The sequence below is a fragment of the Heloderma suspectum genome, chromosome 4, assembly GCF_057233095.1.
Source record: "Heloderma suspectum isolate Gila_16-S chromosome 4, 16-S_ref, whole genome shotgun sequence".
NCBI classification, from domain to species: Eukaryota; Metazoa; Chordata; class Lepidosauria; order Squamata; family Helodermatidae; genus Heloderma; species Heloderma suspectum.
Genome location: NC_139461.1, coordinates 301617599 through 301638596, shown reverse-complemented (window position 1 = coordinate 301638596; position 20998 = coordinate 301617599).

The following is a 20998-nucleotide window of genomic DNA, read 5'->3' as shown; positions in this document are numbered from 1 at the left end:
GAGGGATCAAGAAAAGGTGGCAAGAATATATGGAAGATCTGTATAGGAAGGATAATAATATCGGGGATAGATTTGTAGGGATGTACGAAAGGCACTTACCTTTCGCGGATTATGTTTATGGTTGGGGGGAGGCGTTCCATCCCTCCCCCCAGAATCCTCGCTGGGGGGGGGAGGCACTCTGTTCCTCCCTCCCCGCGGAATCCTGGCCGGCCGGCTGTGCTCCGCAAGGATTCTGCGGAGCCGCCGACTGGCTCCTCCAGCAGCCGGACATCCGGCCGCTGGCTACAAGGGACGCAAATGGCGGCGGCCATAGCCGCCACCATTTGCGTCCCTGCAGTCAGCCATGATAGGCTACATAAATGTTTACATAGCCTATCACGGCTGACTTAAAAAACAAACAAACGCTTGTACGCAAATGGCGGCGGCCACGGCCACCGCCATTTGCGTTCCTTATTTTGGCACGTCTTAGTCTACATAAATGTTTATGTAGACTAAGACATACCAAAATAAGGAATGCAAATGGCGGCGGCCATGGCCGCTGCCATTTGTGTACGTGCGTTTGTTTTTTAAAAAAAAGTCAGACATGATAGGCTACGTAAACATTTACGTAGCCTATCACGTTTTTTTTTTTAAAACCTAGCTGTGATAGGCTACGTAAATCTTTACGTAGCCGATCACTTTTTGTTGTTTTTGTTTTTTTTTAACTGGAACTGGTGGCGGCGGCAGCCAGTCGGAAGACTGGCCACCGCAGCCACCACCGCCGAACCGCCGCCGCTGCCAGGAAGATCCGTCCAAGGTAAGTCTCGTCCCGGGGGGATGGCGTGGGGGTGGCAGGCCGTTCAGCCACCGATTTCAGGGGGCCCGAATGTGCTGGCATTCGGCCTCCCTGAGATCCATGGCGGAATTTTCGTACATCCCTATAGATTTGACGGTGTGGTCAGTGAGCTAGAGCCAGACATCCTGAAGAGTGAGGTTGAATGGGCCTTAAGAAGCATTGCTAATAACAAGGCAGCAGGAGATGATGGTATCCCAGCTGAACTGTTTAAAATCTTGCAAGATGATGCTGTCTAGGTGATGCATAGCATATGCCAGCAAATTTGGAAAACACAAGAATGGCCAACAGACTGGAAAAAAATCAACTTATATCCTCATACCAAAAAAGGGATATAACTTTGTCTTTCTAGGCACAAAGATTACTGCAGACACTGACTGCAGCCAGGAAATCAGAAGACATTTACTTCTTGGGAGGACAGCAATGACAAATCTTGATAAAATAGTTAAGAGCAGAGACATCACACTGACAACAAAGGTCCGCATAGTTCAAGCAATGTTATTCCCTGTAGTAACCTATGGCTGTGAGAGCTGGACCATAAGGAAGGCTGAGCGAAGGAAGATAGATGCTTTTGAACTGTGGTGCTGGAGGAAAATTCTGAGAGTGCCTTGGACTGCAAGAAGATCAAACCAGTCCATCCTCCAGGAAATCAAGCCAGACTGCTCACTTGAGGGAATGATATTAAAGGCAAAACTGAAGTCCTTTGGCCACATCATGGGAAGACAGGATACCCTGGAGAAGATGCTGATGCTAGGGAAAGTGGAAGGCAAAAGGAAGAGGGGCCGACCAAGGGCAAGATGGATGGATGATATTCTGGAGGTGACGGACTCGACCTTGGGGGAGTTGGGGGTGGCGACGGCTGACACGAAGCTCTGGTGTGGGCTGGTCCATGAAGCCATGAAGAGTTGGAAGCGACTGACCGAATAAACAACAACAACAAAGAGCTGTTCTCTCTGTTGCGGTGCATGAGCCTTCATCCATTGTTACCCACAAATTTACATCTCCCTCCCCTGTAGGATTCAATTTAAAGGCCTCCTGATGAAGTTCTACATACTTTGGCCAAACACATTCTTCCCAGCCTTTGTGAGGTGGAACCCATCCCTTGCCAACAGTCTATCTTCCAGGAAGTATAGCCTGTGGTCCCAGAATCCAAATCTCTCACACCAGCACCACCTTCGTAGCCAGTCATTCAGCCGGAGTGTTTTTCTTTCCCTTCCTGTCCCTCTTCTAACTACTGGAAGGGTGGATGAGAAAACTATCTGGGTCCCAAAGTTCTTGAGTTTCCTTCCCAAAGCTTCAAAGTCTGACGTGATTTCTTCGTAGCTCTGCTTGGCGGTATCATTTGTTCTCACATGGATGAAAGGAAAGGGATACCTGTCAGTGGGCTTTATGAGTGCAGGCAACCCTTCAGTCATGTCTTTAATCCATCCTCCTGGGAGACAGCATACCTGGCAAGTCCATGGGACTTCGCAACACACTTGGGTTTCAATCCCATGAGGAGTCTCCCACTACTACTCCTCTTCTCTTCTTATTGTTGTGGGCCTTGGTTTCATCGCCTGTACTTGACTGACCTTCAGCCAGTTGCTTGCTCTCATGCAGTTTCCCCTGTGATTCTTCCATTGCAGGCTGTCCTCCAGTCTCATCCGCAAGTACCTGGAATAGGTTCCACAGCTCCACTGCTTCCACTGGTGCAGAGTGGCATCTAGTTCTTCTGCTCCTAACTGTCACCCTTTTCCAAGGAGTATCCTCTACTTCATTTTTCCTCATCTCAGCAGTTTCCTCTTCTGCCTCAGCTTGCTGTTGCTCTTCTAGCTTCTGTTCTTCACTTCACTGCTGTAGTTCCACCGTTCTGTCCAAGAACTCTTCGTGTTCTCCTATTCCCTGGAGGGTCGACAGTCATCGCTCCAGTCCTCTTACTTTTTCTTCCAACAGTGTGATCAACTTGCACTTGTTGCAGGTGTAGGCCATGTTGTTCTCAGGCAAAAAAACAAACATGGCACAAACGTTGCAGGTCACCACCACTGGAGAGTCTTGTCCTTCCATAGCCTCTTTTCCCTTTTTGTGTCTAGTTTTCTGATGGTTCTAGAGTAGCCTGTGCCTGGCCCTCTACTCACTACAGGTTAAACACTGGCCCACTGGTATGGATGTGTGTGTTACAAGAAAAAGAAATTTAAATAAATGGAAAAAAATGAAAAAGAAATGGGGAAAAAAGTCCAGACGTTGTTGCGACATGTCGAGTTATGCTGCCACTAAACAAGCATACCCCTGATGCAAGGCAGCAGCTGGGTCAGTATGGAGATAGAATAGTAGAGTTGGAAGGGACTTAGAAGACCATCGAGTCCAACCTCCTGCTCAATGCAGGAATCCAAGTCAAAGCGTCCCTGGCAGATGGCTGTCCAGCCTCATCTTTAATGCCTCCAGTGTGGGGGAGCCCACCACCTCCCTGGGTCATTGGTTCCATTGTCGTATTGCTCTAATAGTCAGGAAGTTTCTCTTGATGTTCAGCCAGAATCTGGCTTCCTGTAACTTGAGCCCATTATTCCGTGTCCTGCACTCTGGGATGATCGAGAAGAGATCCTGGTCTTCCTCTCTGTGACAACCTTTCAAGTACTTGAAGAGTGCTATCCTATCTCCCCTCAGTCTTCTCTTCTCAAGGCTAAACATGCCTAGTTCTTTCTGTCTCTCTTCATAGGGCTTTGTTTCCAGTCCCCTGATCATCTTTGTTGCCCTCCTCTGAACCCTCTCCAGCTTGTCTGCATCCTTCTGAAAGTGCTGTGCCCAGAACTGGACACAGTACTCCAGATGAGGCCTAAGCTGTGCTGAGTAGAGGGGAACTAGTACTTCCTGGGATTTGGAAGCTATGCTTCTATTAATGCAGCCCCAAATAGATGCATTTGCCTTTTTTGCAGCCACATCACATTGTTAGCTTATATTCAGCTTGTGATCTACAACAATTCCAAGATCCTTCTCGCTTGCAGTATGGTTGAGCCAAGTATCCCGATGTCAGGGTTCCCCCTGAGCACAGCGATTGGCAGAGTAGCTCTGAGTCTGAATTGGAACTGCAAAATGTGGGGGAGGAAATTTCCCAGGTCTGGACAGAGATGGATAGGCCTACTCCTCAAGCTTCAAAGGCACAGCTGGATCAAAAGGGCCTCTCTTCTCCCATCCCTGTGAGAGATAGCGAACAGGGAGAGGGGGGGTTCATAGAGCCTGAATTCTTAGACGCTAGACACAGACGCAGAGACAAGAGAGAAATGCCAGGGGCAGAGCTTAGGTGATCTGCCCAATTGGCCCAGTGGGAACAGCTGTGCTTAGAGTCCTCACGAGATAGAGGCAGATCTCCACCCCCACCCCTTAAGTTAGGACATCAAGCTAGCCTGTTCCTCAGATGATGGGCAGCTTTCATAGTTTTCCTTTGAAATCCCTGAAGGTATTTCCTTTGTTTACTGTGGGTCACTGACAATTAGCATCTGAATGACCCATTGAATTAAGTGGATTAAAAGCCTTGGAATTGAAGTCTCTTGTCTGTGTTTTGATTTGACTTCTGAAATTATACAGCAGGGACAAAGGGAAATGTGACACCCCCATCTTGTAACTGTGCATTTGGTTTCTTTTTCCTAGGTGCTGAACTGGGCGTTTATCCCTATTAAATTTCATTCTGTTGTTTTCAGCCCAGGACTCCAGCCTATCAAGATCACTTTGAATTTTGTTTCTGTCTTCCAGGGTATTAGCTATCCCACCCAATTTTGTGTCATCTGTAAATCTGATAAGCATTCCCTGCACCTCCTCCTCCAAATCATTAATAAAAATCATAGAATCATAGAATAGTAGGGTTGGAAGGGGCCTACAAGGCCATCGAGTCCAACCTCCTGCTCAATGCAGGAATCCAAGTCAGAGCATCCCTGACAGATGGCTGTCCAGCCTCGTCTTGAATACCTCCAGTGTGGGAAAGCCCACCACCTCCCTAGGTAATTGGTTCCATTGTACTGTTGCTCTAACAGCCAGGAAGTTTTTCCTGATGTTCAGCCAGAATCTGGCTTGCTGTAACTTGAGCCCATGATTCCGTGTCCTGCACTCTGGGATAATCGAGAAGAGATCCTGGCCTTCCTCTCTGTGACAACCTTTCAAGTACTTGAAGAGCGCTATCATATCTCCCCTCAATCTTCTCTTCTTAAGGCTAAACATGCCCAGTTCTTGAAGAGCACTGGGCTGATCTCTGCGGTACCCTCCTCATTACCTCTCCCCTGTTTGAGAAGATCCCACTGATAAGCACTGAGGTGGAGAAATGGATTCGGAGTGGCTCAGCTGAAGAAATCATGGGCATTAGACAAGTAGTGGCTATAGTGGTCATGATACTGTGATGAGGAAGGCACTGGGAAACCACCCCATTAAATATCCCTTGTTGTTGTTTATTCGTTCAGTCTCTTCCAACTCTTCGTGACTTCATGGACCAGCCCACGCCAGAGCTTCCTGTCAGCTGTCGCCACCCCCAGCTCCCCCAAGGTCAAGTCTGTCACCTCCAGAATATCATCCATCCATCTTGCCCTTGGTCGGCCCCTCTTTCTTTTGCCTTCCACTTTCCCTAGCATCAGCATCTTCCCCAGGGTACAATCATTATGGCTAGAATGTCTAACAAAGCAGCCCCCAGTCCCCAGCAGACCTTAAATGGTCAGAGGGTGCTAAGAATCCCCCGGTGTACACTCAGAATAGCCACATGGAATGTGCAAAGGCTGGAACCTGGAACACTAGATAATGTTGTTTCCAAAATGCAAAGATTACACATAGACATCTTAGGAGTCAGCGATGTTCAATGGCCAGGAAATGGAGAATGCTCTTTTGATAAAGAGTTAATGTACTATTACGCAGGAAGAAATGGCAACAATCATAGTTATTATGGAGTAGCAGTACTGGTCTGTGAAGAAATTAAAAGATCGATTTTGAACGTTGTGAGATTAATAATGATACAGCTGAAGTCCCAAGTCGGTAAAATTAATATCATTCAAATATATGCCCCTACAGCAGATAAAAGTGATGATGAAATTGATGATTTTTATGATCAGATAAGTGAGGTTCTTAAAATAACTAAGGAACACGACATCAATATAATTTTGGGAGATTTTAATGCAAAAGTAGGGGAAGAAAAGTTGGCAAGTATGTTGGAGCATACAGGTTAGGTAACAGAAATGATAGAGGGGAAAAGCTTCATCAAATGAAGGATCTGGTTATAACAAATACATGATTTAAACTTTTGAAAAGAAGACTATATACATGGGCATCATCTAGACATGCAAAAGAGAATATCTTCAGAAATCAAATTGATTTTATCATCATTAATAAAAGATATAGAAATGCCATCAAGTCAGTAAAAACAGATCCAGGTAAAATCGGATCACAACCCACTTGTTGCAGTTTTTAATATAAGATTAAAGAAATTAAGGGCGCAATTCTATGGCTGCTAGTCAGCAGCTAGACATCCATAGGATAGGTCAGTTCCCGGGAACCGACCTCGGAGCCCATACTCCAAGGTCAGTTCCCTGAGAACCGACCTCCACCCCCTCCCAAGTTGCCTTGTAGGCAGTGTGGAACAGCGCTGCGCTCCACGCTTGGAAGAAGAGCACAGAGCAGTGAAAACGGGGGATTCCTGGGGGCATGCCAGGGTGGGAGGGCAGAAGTGCCATTCCAACGCTTCCTATGCATTGGCCGGCATCTGCCCCCTGCCCCGCTCTGCCTTCCCGCGGCTAGACAGCCGAAATCAGATGTCTAGCCATGAATGCAGGGTGGCTGAAGTGCGGAGGGGATGATTCTCTCTGCACTTCTCCTGCCCTGCATTGGATAGGCGGTAACCTCCGAGTTCAGAGGCGGCCGCCTATCCCAGTAGGATTGTGCCCTAAGAAAGAAAATAACAACACAAAGCATAAATATCAATATGCTTAGAAATACTGAAATAAAAGAATAGGTGAAGAGTAAAATAAAGGAGAATTTACAAAATATTAAGAGCAACAATGAAACCCACTTAAATATCAATGAAAGGTGGAATGAAATAAAAGAACCTATATTGGAAGCAAGTAAGGCCAATTTAAAAAAGAATAGATTTAAAGGAAAGCAAAAAAAAGATGACCTCTGAGATCCTGGCTTTGATGGAAGAAAGAAGAAAATATAAGGGACATGATATTATGAAATATAATGATATACATAAAATAATAATGTATAAGATCATAGACATGAAAGAGAAATTTATGGTAGACAGATGTAAAGAAATTGAAGAACTAGAAAGGAAGCATGACAGATTTGGGTTACATTAAAAAGTGAAGGAAGTGACAGCTGTTGTTGTTGTTGTTGTTGCTGTTGTTCAGTCGTTCAGTCCGACTCTTCGTGACCCCAAAAAGAAATAGTCCGGTTTACTGAAAGATAAACATGGAACAATTATAGTAGAATTATCACAAAAATTTAAGAGATGGGAAGAATATATTAAAGAATTATTTGACGATATGAGACGAGAGATTAATAAAGAAGATGGAGTTAGACATGGACCTGATATTATATGTGAGGAGATCGCATATGCTAGAAGGAATGTAAAGGAAAAAAATGCTGTCAGCCTGATGGGATACCAATTGAATTACTCAAGTTAATTGATGGGGATGAAATACAACTCTTGGTACATTTATTTAATACTGTCTATAAAACTGGTATCATACCAAGAGAATGGCTTAAATCAACGTTTGTACTATTGTCCCCAAAAGACAATGCCAAAGAATGTTCCAAATACAGAACAATCAGCCTTATGTGCCATGCATTAAAAATATTTCTTTTTTTTATTTCTAATTTTCTAAAAAATATTTTTAAAATATATTCACAATCGAATGTATAAGATATTAGAATTGTATATAAGTGAAATGCAGTTTGGATTTAGAAGCAGGATGGGAACAAGAGAAGCATTATTTGGAGTTAACATCTTAATTCAAAGATGTCTTGATATTAGTAAAGACATATACATGGGATTTACTGATAATGAGAAGGCATTTGATAAAGTTAGTCACAGGCGATAGATTGACATAGTGAGAAAAACCAATATCAAGAGATTAGGATTATAGAAAATTTGTATTGGAATCAAACAGCCTCAGTTCATATGGATGGAGGGTTATCTTAAAATAAATATTGTCAGGATTCCTTTTGCCCCCACTGAACTTCAAATGCTGAATCAAACACAGACAAGACACAAGAGGCTTCAATTTACAGCTTTTAATCCATTACTGCAAAGGGTCATACAGAGGCAAATTCTCAGTGACTCTCAGTCTACAAAGGAAATGCCTTCAGGGGGTTCAAAAGATAGCTATGAAAGTTGCCCACTGTTTGAAAGAAAGGCGGTCTCACTAGCCTAGCTTAAAGGGTCGGGGGAGGTCTCTCTCTCGTGAGGCTTTTAAGCGCAGCTGTTCACACCAAGCCAATCGGGTAGACCGTCTAAGTTCCACCCCGGCCATTTCTCTCTTGGCTCTGCATCTGCACCTGGTGTCTATTAATCCAGACTCTCCAAACCCTGCCTCTCCCTGTTTGCTATCTCTCACGGGGGTGGGGTGGGGATGAAGAGGGGCCCTCTCCATCCAGCTGGACCTTTGAAACCTGAAGAGCCTGCCTAGCCATGTCTGGACAAGCCTGGGAAACTACCTCCCCCATGTCTGGCAGTTCTTGTTCAGAATCTGAACTACTCTCCCACTCCCTGCACTCAGAGACACCCCTGACAAATATCAAGAAAACAAAATATATGGTGATAAGCAAAAAAACTTTTACTACATTTAATATTACGATAAATGATATGCCAATTGAGTGAGTCACAAGATATAAATACCTAGGAACTTGGCTCAAGGAAGGAATGAACAAACACAAGAGAGAAATGCAAGAGTGGAGATGGCAAGAACAGTGTTTGTTAAAATGAAACAATTATTATGTAATTGGGACCTAAATCTTGCAGTAAGGATTTGGATGGTAAGATGCTACACGTTCTCAATATTATTCTACAGAGTGGAGGTTTGGACACTTAAAAAGAACAATCTGAGGAAAATCAAATAATTCGAAATGTGGATATACCGATGCATGCTGAAAATACCATGGACTGATCGAGGAACACATGAGAATGTGCTATACAGAGCAAAGAAACAGAACTGGTAAAGACAATCAAAAGAAGAAAGTTACAATACCTTGGTCATATTATGTGAGGCAAAAAATACACTATATTCCAACTCATTATACAAGGGAAAATGGAAGGAAAAGATCAATAGGAAGAAGACAAACATCATGGTTAAAGAATCTGAGGGATTGTTTCAGCTGTATTTCTATACAACTATTCAGAGCAGCGGCATCAAAAACAAAAATAGCTGTAATGGTAGCTAACCCCCAATAGGAAATGGCATCTTAAGAAGAAGCTAAAACTCTTTAGCCACGTAGATTTGGGGGACCTGTTCTAGCCCACAGGAACATGTGAATGAGCATCCAAACACTCAGTGTTTCACTTGCTTTCTGAAGTGGCACAGTCCCAAGTGGACTGCCCCATGTGCTTGTTCTGAATGTGTGGATTTGTTTTAGATGTTTCACCAGCTTTCCCTCAGGGTAGTATTTCGGACGGAGTGGGGAGGAAATCACAATATACTGTTACACTCCTGTACCCCAGTCCTGAATGGGGAGAACTTGCAGGGGCTTCAGACCTTACACAGACTTCAGTTTTCTGGAAGGAGGGCACTGGAGACTTGTGGCATTTCTTTTATCAAAGGTTTGTTTACACTGTGCACAGGATGAAGTCCTACAACATCAGAACTCCAAGCAATCCCTGCTTCCTCACTGTGATCGCCTTCTGCAAGACAAAAGCTGCTCTCCTTTTATCTTAAATTCACCCTTCCCCAGATCCATTTCCTCCTACCCCCCTCAGGCCTTGTAGAACAAAGGTTACCCGTTCAATATAACCTTTGGGTAACTTGCCCAAGAGACTGCATTGGGGGAAATCCACAGTCTCTTTGTACTCAGCAGCACTGAATCATAAGGATCCCAAACACATAACATTACTTTTGATGAGAAAACGTTCTTTACTATGAGTGAAAGCGTCCTGTTGCAGTTATGAGAGATTGTAGGTTATGCGACTATACGAGTACCACATGTGGCTATTGGCAAGTTCCTATGTCTTAACATACAAAGAAACGCAGACCCTTCCTTCATGTGCATACCATTTTGTGTACCTTTTAAATGTTTTCTTAATGTTCCCTTCAGCTTGAGAGGCTGAACACTCCCATACAATTCACTTTCAGAAATTCTCATCTAGGCCTTTCCACACCCACACGCCCACACACAATTTGAAATAGATTTTTATATGTCTGTGGACTTCTTTTCAATGCTCCAATGCCCATCTCCCCTGAATGTCTTCCTTTCTGTCCTTCCCTTCTATGAAATTGAAACTGACAGAGCACCACAGCAAGACTTTACCATCCTTCCATCTTTATCCTCTGCTATGAGGAACAGATATACCCATAGCACTATTGGAGATTTCACACAAAGAAAACAAGCAGTTGCTGCATGCTTTGCAGGAGCACTTGGTTAGAGTGCATGGTTTCATAGCAATTAAAGCTTTAAGAGAACAGATGGATTTTTAGAAAGGTAGGTTAGGAAGTTCCACGCAGAGTAGGCGAAGAACTTAACTCACCCACCTAGAGAGTAGAAAGAACTTTGAAAATTGAACAATGCATAATTATTAATTGCTTTACTGTGTGATATAGCCACTGTTTAAGCTATCATTGACTCTGCTGCCTTAATATGTTCGGATTAGAACTGAACTTTTCAGCAGCCGATCTCTGTAATCAAGTCCCCACCCCATCCCCACCCAGCTTAAAGCAGGTTTTGCCTCAGGATAGAAACCACGAGTATTTCTCAGGCAGAAAAGAACAAAACTGTCACCTTTCACTGGGGGTCAGGGAAAGAGGTCATTGGCCACTGAATTGTCATCAATTGTAACCATGGCAGTTGGCTTGGATGCTCCCTCAACGACACCTACACGGTTTGTTACAACAGTGATCTTCTCTATTTTTCAAGCAGGAGCCACCTTGGCTCCAGACACCGCCACCAAGACCACTTGGGGGCCTTTCTTGGGCCATGGGAGCCTCCCCTCCCCCCTCCCATCGTCAAGTGGTGAGACTGAGCACCAGACCTGGCTGGAGGCCTTATGGGACCTCTCCTCCCCATCTTCTTCTAAGTCATCCAACCAATGCCTCATCAGTCAGTCACCAAGGCAGGCACATTCCGAGAGGCCCAGGGCCTGTCTTCATGGGAAAGCTGCTGTGGATTGGGACCATTTGGAGGTCTTATGCAGCACATGACATCGTGGCCAGTCTGCAGCCACCCCAGAGTTTACCTGTGGGGAAGCCGCATTTTTGCAGGGTACTTTTACTCCATTGTTTTTCTTTAATTTGGCTCCCCTGCAGTTCAGCTGCTGTGTGCCCATCCCTCTGCTTTAAATACAGTATAATTGGGCGTTCCTAGGGGTGTGTCTTTCACCTGGCAGTGACTTCAGTAACTTAGGTTGCTAGAGTAACTGTCAGGGTTGGATTGGAGCCCATAGAGCCCCAAAGCAGTTCTGATTCTGAGGAAGAGATAGAAACAGTGGGAGAGGAAACTGTGTGCTGTTCAGAGGCACTGTCAGAGGGAGATCCCCTCCCTGTTCACATTCTTGAGAGTGGTAGCGACCCTGGCAGGTAGGAGGAGGGACAACTGGAGCTTCGGGATGCTAGACGCTGGCGCAGGGACAAGCAGGAGATGGAGGGCGCTGAGAGGAGGCGCTCAGCCCTCTTGGTGTGACGTCAACAGCTGCGCCCCAATGCCCCACGGGTAAGGGGTGGACTTTCGCCTCTTAACCCTTAAGTTCAGAGGCTTCCTGCCTTTACCCTCCAAACAGAGAACAACTGTTTCCCTAAGGCTAGAAACCCCGGATAGGCAGCTCTCTCTAAAGTTTCCCTCATTAGGCTCAGGCAATTAGCGTCTGTAAGCATCATTAGGTTGAATGGAAATAAAGCCTTGGAAAAGAGCCCTATCATCTGCATGTTGATTCTGGCTACTTGAGGATTTCAGAAGGCAGCAAGGGCGACCCTGACAGTAACTAGCCTGCCTTTCCAACTCATCAAAGCTGTCCGTGCTGTCAGAATCGCATTGTACTTCCTTTTTGCTGGTGGGAGTAGCTAGCTTCCATTTCCTAGCCCATCCCCATTGAGAGCCATGATTATGTGCTTCTCTGATGCCTGTGTTGCTTCACTGCTTCTCTGCACAGAGGGAAAGGGCTGGCTGGAGTTGCCTCCCTATGTTAGCGCTGCGCCGCCACCTCTGCTGGCACCTCCTCTCCTCCCTCTCCTGCATTCTTTAGTTTTCACTGTATCACCATATGGATACAGTGGGGCTGCAGGCCCCCACAGCTATCTGCCTCCTCTCACTAGATAGCTAGTACCTGAAACAGCACATCTCTGATTTTCTCAGTGCGAAAAAGATGCTACAGATTCTCAGTGGGGGGAAAGCAGGCAACAGAGGCTGCAGACTGAGAATGGGTGAAGCAGCTACACTCCTTGGAAAAGGAGAAAGGGGATGGGAGCTCTAACTCCCTGACTGCTGGCTATAATCAGGTGAAATTTCACTGGTGGGGTGCTCTCATGGGGAGCCTTCAGATGCTGTTGGGGGATAATAATGTGGTAGCTGGGGGGAGCCTGGAGAGGGGTGGGAAACAGCCCTCTCTCATTTGTTGAGCAGCACCTGCCAGGTTGATGATGTTCAGTTCTATTCCCCTCACCCAACCTGGAAGTACATTGCTTTCAAGCACTGTGTGACCCATGAAAAGTGGATTTTTAAGGTGTTCTCATGGGGAGCCACTCAGCTGTTCTTGCTTCATGTGTCCCTAATGGACCAAAACGGATCCCATGAAAATCCGGATAATACTCCATCATGCTTCCGTTGTTGTGAAGATCCCACACACACTTGGTCCTTGGATTGGGATGGATCTTTTGAGGTTTTGAGTAGAATGCTCTACTCTGCTCTGCTCAATGCTGTGAAACATCCCAGTGCAGGCCCAAACTGCTCTCTCCCTCTTGCTTGTGCATTCAGTTTCTCCTCTGCAACTGGTGCCTGTGCAGTGCTCCATTGCAGCTAACCTCTCATGTCATTCTTTGACTCTTAGGCTTCTCCCCCATCACAGCTAATTGGCTGATTGCTCCTGTGTTCTGCTCTCCCTGCTCCTCAGCCACCTTGCAGCTGAAGAGTAGCAGGTTTCCTGACTCCCCATCCCTGAAGCCCAGATCCAGTAGCCCAGATCACAGCAGCTTTCCTACTGCTAGCAACCAAGGCAAAGCTAGAGAGCCCCTGCTGAGGGTGTGCAATTACTGCAAAGAGAAAGAGGGAGAATGAGGGGAAGGGGAAGAGGGCCGCGCTTGAGGTGATTGGGTGCCATCAGTGGCCCTTGGGCCTTGCAGTGAAGAATAGTGTAATAAAAGGCCACTGCAATGCAAATCTTGGGGGAAACAACTTTTCATGATGGTGCTTGAGGTCGGATGCTGACTGAAGATTTGTATACAAAAATCCTTTCCCCACCTCCACTCTGCAAAAAAACAACATCCTGTTAAAAATGACACAGCTGAGTTTTGAAGTTCCTTTCAGAGAGGCTGGTGACTGATAGAAAGATACTCTAAAGGTTCTTACAGATGGTCTGAGCATTTAAATTATGCGCATGTCTGAGTTTGTGGCTGGCAGAAAACTCTGGGGTGAAGAATCACAGCTTCATCTTGAGATACCAAACTTGAAGCAATTCAAAGAAAATAGTTACTTCCAAACCAGCCAGACTGATGTGTTCCCAACAGTTGTTCAAACAAATAAGGGCCAGTCTACATATTATCCAGACTGAGGTGGCAGATGGAAAAGGAACGGTGCAAACTCACCAGCCGCCTGAGGTGTGTGGAAAATAACTAAGGCAAAGCCATATTGTCTCGGCTTCTTCATGCCTATGTGGCAGATTCCTCAAAGGCCTAAAACTGTTGTCTCTGTTTCTTCCATACTGAAGGAGAAACTGCTAGGACAGTAGAGATAAGTTATCTTGTTGGCACAGCAACTCACCCCACACCTATGAATCATCGTGCTTCCAAAATAATTAGGTCATAAATCCTGAAAAAGTTGCAGGAAGCTGCGGGGCGTTGGTTCAGTAAAAGTTTAGTTGATAATGAGCAGACATGCATGCTAGGCTTCGCTGATGTCACTTATTTAGCCACACTAAGATTATAAATCTAACTGGTGAGTGTTGATCTGTGCTGCCTCTGTGTTGACAGAGCTGCCTTCAATGTACACAAATAAACTCAAGTTGGATCTTACCCGCGTGTCCAGAGCTAAAGTGGAGGACAGCTGGGCACAGACCTCTAAGTCCAGTTTTGGACTTTTACCACACGTGGGAGAACATATGTGTGCTTTGCTGCCGCCATGCAGTTGTCATCTCCCCCACCCTTACCACTGCCGTGTCTCCCCCATGCTGATTTTTGCCATGGTACAGGTGATTTCCAGGGACATCCCGCCCACGGTGCCTGGCTCTGAGGAAGGACCCCCTCAGAGCCAGGCATGTGGGCCTGACTGGGTTTCTACAGTGCTGCCTCAGCCACTTTTTCCTGATAATGCAGTTCTTCAGAGAGCCCACCCGCCCTCTAGTTCACTCTGAGAGAATTCTCACAGTGAGCCAGAGGGTGGGTGGCCGCTCTAGAGAGCCTTGCTGGCCATTCTCCCACTGCAACCAGCATTTGTCACAGTGAGGGAGTGGGACTCTCAGGGCTTTCTGGAGCACCTGCTGTACTGCCACCAGGTGGGTGGCAGCTCCAGAGAACCCCATTGGCTCTTCTCTTCTGCTGTGGCAAACACTGGCAGAGCAGCTGGTGGGGCTGCCCAGACAGAGCACCTGCCTGCCCAGGGGCACTTTCCCACCTGCCCAGCAGCAGCCACCCACCCACCAGCAACCATGGGGGCCCTCCTGGCATAGGGGGAGGGAATCACACAATTTGCCGCTTCTCCTGCTTCGGTCCTGAGGCAGAGATCCATGCCATCTCGTGGAAGGGCCGGCCCTGCAGATGGAGGTGATATAATTTCTGTACTGTACCCGTTCGGTTGACAAGTATGGGGTGGGGTAATCAAATTTTAATGCTTTTAATGTTTTAAATGCTTAGCCCTTCCAGTTATCACTTCATTTTAACTGCAACACCATACCACCAAAGCTGTTTTAGCCTCACCACATTCAAAACAACAATAGCTAAGCAACCATAGAAAAGAAACCAAATGCACAGTTACAAGATGAGGGATATGTAGCTCAACCACACTACAAGTGAGAAGGATCTTGGAATTGTTGTAGACCACAAGCTGAATATGAGGCATGAGCCAACAATATGATGTGGCTGCAAAAAAGGCAAATGCAGCTATTTGGGGCTGCATTAATAGAAGCAGAGCTTCCAAATCCCAGGAAGTACTAGTTCCCCTCTACTCAGCACTGGTTAAGCCTCATCTGGAGTACTGTGTCCAGTTCTGGGCACCGCACTTTCAGAAGGATGCAGACAAGCTGGAGAGGGTTCAGAGGAGGGCAACAAAGATGATCAGGGGACTGGAAACAAAGCCTATGAGGAGAGACTGAAAGAACTGGGCCTGTTTAGCCTTGAGAAGAGAAGACGGAGGGGAGATAGGATAGCACTCTTCAAGTACTTGAAAGGTTGTCACAGAGAGGGAGGCCAGGATCTCTTCTCGCTCATCCCAGAGTGCAGGACATGGAATCATGGGCTCAAGTTACAGCAAGCCAGATTCCGGCTGAACATCAGGAAAAACTTCCTGACTGTGAGAGCAATGCAACAATCGAACCAATGACCTAGGGAGGTGGTGGGCTCTCCCACACTGGAGGCATTCAAGACGAGGCTGGACAGCCATCTGTCAGGGATGCTCTGACTTGGATTCCTGCATTGAGCAGGGGATTGGACTTGATGGTCTTGTAGACCCCTTCCAACCCTGCTCTTCTATGATTCTATGATTCTATGAGATAGGTCCTGCAGCATGTGTGGTGGTGGAAATCTCTGTGGTAGAGAATAAATATTTTTCTTTTGACTCCCAACTCTTTTTCTCATAATCAAGCATCTTGTATTCCAAAGCAACCACAAATATCTTGCAGCATACCTGCTGGTGGAAATCTCAGTGTGGTGTTGAATGATTTTTCTGTCTCATTCATCATGGCGCAATTCAAAATTGAGAATAAAAAACATGAACTCTCATCTGTGTAGGCTGGTGGCTCCGATGTCAGTGAGATGGTGAATATGCTCCGGGTTTCAGTCAGAACCAGTCAGAACTCTAAAAGAGCTATCCAAGGTGCTTTAGAGTTCTGACTGAAACCTGGAGCAGATTTACCACCCCACTGACATCGGAGCCACCAGCCTACACTGACTCCCACATACTCCAGTCATACTTCACAGTGACACAAAAAACAACATAAGGATGGGGAGGGTTGCGTTCTATGCACAACATCCCAGATTCAGTCTTGAGCATCTCCATATCAGTGGATCTTTGCTGTATTTTAACTGTGTTTTCGTGGACCTGTTTTTACGTTATGTTTTAATTATGATTTTGTTTGAATCTGTATTTTATTATTATTAGCCACCTTAAGTTCTGGAAAGGCAGGATATTAAACACACAAACAAACAATCTTAGCTAGCAGTGCTACTTCTTCCATCAGAGTAGTCATCATGGCGATCACTTGTGACCGAGTAAGGTTGTCTTCCAGGCATAGAGTCTTAGCAGTGGGTCTGCAGGTGGCTGTAAAGGCCAATTCTGGATCCACACAGCCTGCCACAGCGAGGACATAGGCTTCCAGGTGGAAGGCTGTCACGGTGAGGGTTTGCTTGACGTGCCTTCCGTTGAGCTCGTTTCTCCCTTTCGCCCTGTACTCGTGCTTCTTCAAAGTCCATAGCGCCTTTAATATAGGCCGACCTCCAGTTGGAACGCTCATGGGTTAGAGCTTCCCAGTTCTCAATGCTTATGTTACATTTTCTTAGATTAGCTTTGAGAATGTCTTTAAGTTTCTTTTGCTGTCCACCAATATTCCGTTTTCCATTCATAAGTTGGGAATAAAGTATCTACTTTGGGAGACGATGATCAGGCATTCGAACAACATGGCTGGTCCAGCAAAGTTGATGTTGGAGAATCATTGTTTCAACGCTGGTGATCTTTGCTTCTTCCAGTACACTGACATTAGTCCGTCTGCCTTCCCAAGTAATTTGCAGAATTTTTCGGAGGCAGTGTTGATGGAATCTTCCGAGAAGCTGGAAGTGGCGTTTATAGATGGTCCATGATTCACAGGCGTACAGCAAGGTCAGTAGTACAATGGCTTTGTAAACAAGCATTTTACTCTCCCTGTGAATGTCCCAATCCTTGAACACTCTACGCTTCATTCGGGAGAATGCTACACTCACAGAGCTCAGGTGATGCTGAATCTCAGCGTCAATGTCGCCTTTTGTGGAGAGATGGCTGCCAAGATAAGAAAAGTGATCAACATTTTCCAGCATCACACCGTTAAGCTGGATTGATGGCACTATAGAGGGATTGGTTTGTGCTTGCTGGTAAGCACTTTGGTTTTTTTGATGTTAAGCGAGAGGCTGAGCTTTTCATATGCTTCTGCGAAGATGTTTAGGATAGTTTGGAGATCTTCCTCTGAATGTGCACAGATTACGTTATCATCAGCATATTGAAGCATCTATGATAGAGGTTGTAATTACCTTACTTTTTGCTTTCAGCCTACTGAGATTAAAAAGTTTTCCATCTGTTCGATATATGATTTCTACACCAGTGGGAAGTTTCCCTTCAACAGGGTGTAGAATCATAGCGATACAGGTAACTAATAAGGTTGGAGCAATGACGCATCCCTGTTTAACGCCTGATCCCACTTTGAATGGATCACTTTGAGAGCCATTGTTATCCAAAATTGTTGCTGTCATGTTGTCATAGAGGAGCTGCAAAATGTTCACAAATTTATTAGGACATCCAGTTTTCAGAAGGATGGTCCAGAAAGCAGTTCAGTTTACAGTGTCGAAGGCCTTAGTCAGATCAATAACCACCATGTACGAAGGTTGGTTTTGCTCCCTGCATTTTTCTTGGAGCTGTCGTGTGGTGAAGATCATATCCACTGTCCCCTGGAAGGGCAGAAGCCATTTTGGAATTCAGAGAGGATATCTTCTGAGATAGATAGAAGGCGGTCTGCGAGGATCCTTGCCAGGATTTTGCCTGCCATAACTAGAAGGGAGATGCCTCGATAGTCTACAATCTGTTCTATCGCCCTTTTTGAAGAGAGTGATAATTATAGTATACAGTACTGGGCTATATGTGAGTCAGCCACCCCCAAATCCATTTTTGCAGCTCCTTCTGTGCTCTCTCTCTGGAGGGAAGAGCCTGCATTGTTTTATCAACTGCAAGGGGCCAAAGGAAACCAGAAGATACAGATAGTCACATATCCCTAATATATTGTAACCCTGTGTGGATTCTAATTGTTCATTGCTTTGGGATTCATTCTTGCCTGGAAAGTGAATATCTGATCATACTGTTTCCAATACGTTTCCGGTTGGAATTCAAGGTGCTAGTGATGACATTTAAAGCCCTAAGTGGCTTGGGACCTTGATATTTGGGGGAGCGCCTCTCCCTACATATGCCTGCCTGAGGACTGAGATCTGTTGGAGCAGCCCTCCTCTGCCTCCCACCAGTGTGAGACATACACTATGGTGAGACGTGGCAGAGGGCCTTCTCTGCTGTGGCACCCCGGTTGTGGAATGCCCTGCCCTTGGAGGCCCGATTGGCATAGACACTGGTTTCATTTCGGCGCCATGTGAAAACATGGCTTTTTACCAAAACCTTTGACGGCTAATTGCACACTGTTTTAACTCTTTTATTGTTCCAGATTTTAAATTAGTATTAGCTAGCTTAATGATTTAATATGTTTTCAGCTATTTACATTATTTATTGTTTTACACTGTTTACATTGATTGTATCTGTATGCCGCCCTGAGATCCTAAAGCTATAGGGTGGGATACAAATGTTATAAATACATACATACATACATACATACATACATAAAATTTCATGAATGGATCAGTGGTTGGATACCCTGTTACACAGCTCCATATGTTTGAGTGTACCATCTAGAATGCCAGGGCATTGCTATGTTCCCAGTTTTAGCAAGAGGGGCACGTGTGACACCCTCTGTTCTAATCACTAGAGCAAATTGGGGAAGAGTCCTCTTTCTTCAAATTATTGGAGGCAGGATGTTAAGAGTTCCCCATTTATCCCTCATATCTTTATACTTACACACACACACACACACACACACACACGTGGATAGGAAGCTGCCTTATACCAAGTAAGAATAGTAAGAACACAGGAAGCTGTTAAACTAAGGGCATTTCTACACCAGCCTAAAATCCTGCTTTTAAAACTAGGCTTTCTGCTGCCATTTTAAATGCAGGATCACAACTGACTCCCTTTACACGCACTCCCTTTCCCCCCTCCCCTTCCCCCTTCCTTCTCCCCGCATCTGAGTCTTCCATTATCTTTCACTGATCTCGCTCCTCTTTTTGCCGCTTTTCCTCTTTTCATGGAGGAAACTGAAGCAGAACACAAGGGGGTAATTTGGTAGCTCATTATCTGGATCGATTTAAAAATGGAACAAAGGACATTTACTGCAGGAGACACCCTGGAGGGTCATGCATCATGTAAAGAGCCCACAAACGTCCCCGAAGGAGCAATCTCAGTCGCAGGATAAAAGCCTGGTTTGAAGGAGCCCTAAGCCTAGCCCCTGGACTTCCTCCTCCTCTCCACCATTCTAACCTGCTTGTTCACCCGCTTCTTGCTTTTGCCCAGATAACAGCAGAGGTGTGAAGGAGGAGCAGCTGCCTGGCTGCTCATTGGCTCTCTGCCTGGCAAGCAAGCAGGTAGCAACCATCATGGGGAAGAGGAGGAGCAAGTGACAATGCTGGAGAGCAGGTAGACTCATGGAGGAAGAGGAGCCCATTGAGGGCGATGTGCCCAAGGGCCCTCCAAAACCTGGAACAGGCATGGATCACCTCTCTGCCTGAAAGGCACCCGAAGAAATGTACAACTCATAAAATTAGAGTCTTGGTGTTTGGGAGCATACTTGACCACTTTGCTTCCTTCAGTTAATACTCTTCCAAAGACTTTATAGTACCATTGACATAATTTCACCAAGAACATTCTGGTGGTCCAGTTGCTAAGCCACCAGGGAAAGCTCTTTCTCCACCCGCACCCTGTTGCTTGTATCAACACATGCCTTCCAGTTTGTGTTTTTCTCCTCCTCTTTCTGCAGCTCCTCTCATTTGCCCACCCACATTGGATTTGCTTCTGCGCCGGCTTCCTGTTCTGCTTTCTATTTCCCCTAACGTCTTCCTTCTTATGACTAAGGCTCCTGTTTCCTCTGATGCCTTTCTATATGCAGTCTTCTGCCCAAGGGCTATAAATGACTTTTCTGGCAGTAACATCTGGCAGCACAACCCTTTGCTTTGAATATATGGCTCTGTGTGTGGTGATAGTGTTGCACTGGCAGGAGGGTGCTAAAGCTGCAGTAGTGGAAGCTAGCATTTTCCCCACCTCTGCCACGTAGGATTTTTCAGATCAGCCAGGACCTGATCTTGGACTCTTCTGTGCTGTGCGCTGATGTTCCTGAAGGCGAATAATCCAAGGCTGCAGAGTAGAGGGGAGAGGAGCAGTACCATCCTCTTCTTAAACTTGAGCATGGGTCCCTCTCCCCATCATTTCCCTGCCTATAAATCAGGGGTGAGCAACTTGTAGCCCTCCATATATTTTGGCCAACAACTCCCATCATCCCTCATCTATGCTGGCTAGGGCTGATGGGAGATGTAGGCAAAAACATTTGTAGGGTCACAAGTTGCCTATCCTTGCTATAAATGGTTCCAGGTCAGGCTGGGTCTTTTCTTGGACAACTGCCAGGTTCTGTCCTCATCTGCAAGACTACCTAATCTTCTCCTTGCTGCTTTTGCTTGCTGGTCTCCCTATCTATCTCCTGGTTGGTGTGTTGGTCTGTCTTCCTGCCTACTTCTCTCTTGATCTTCCAGTTTCCTGCCCTGTCTCTTA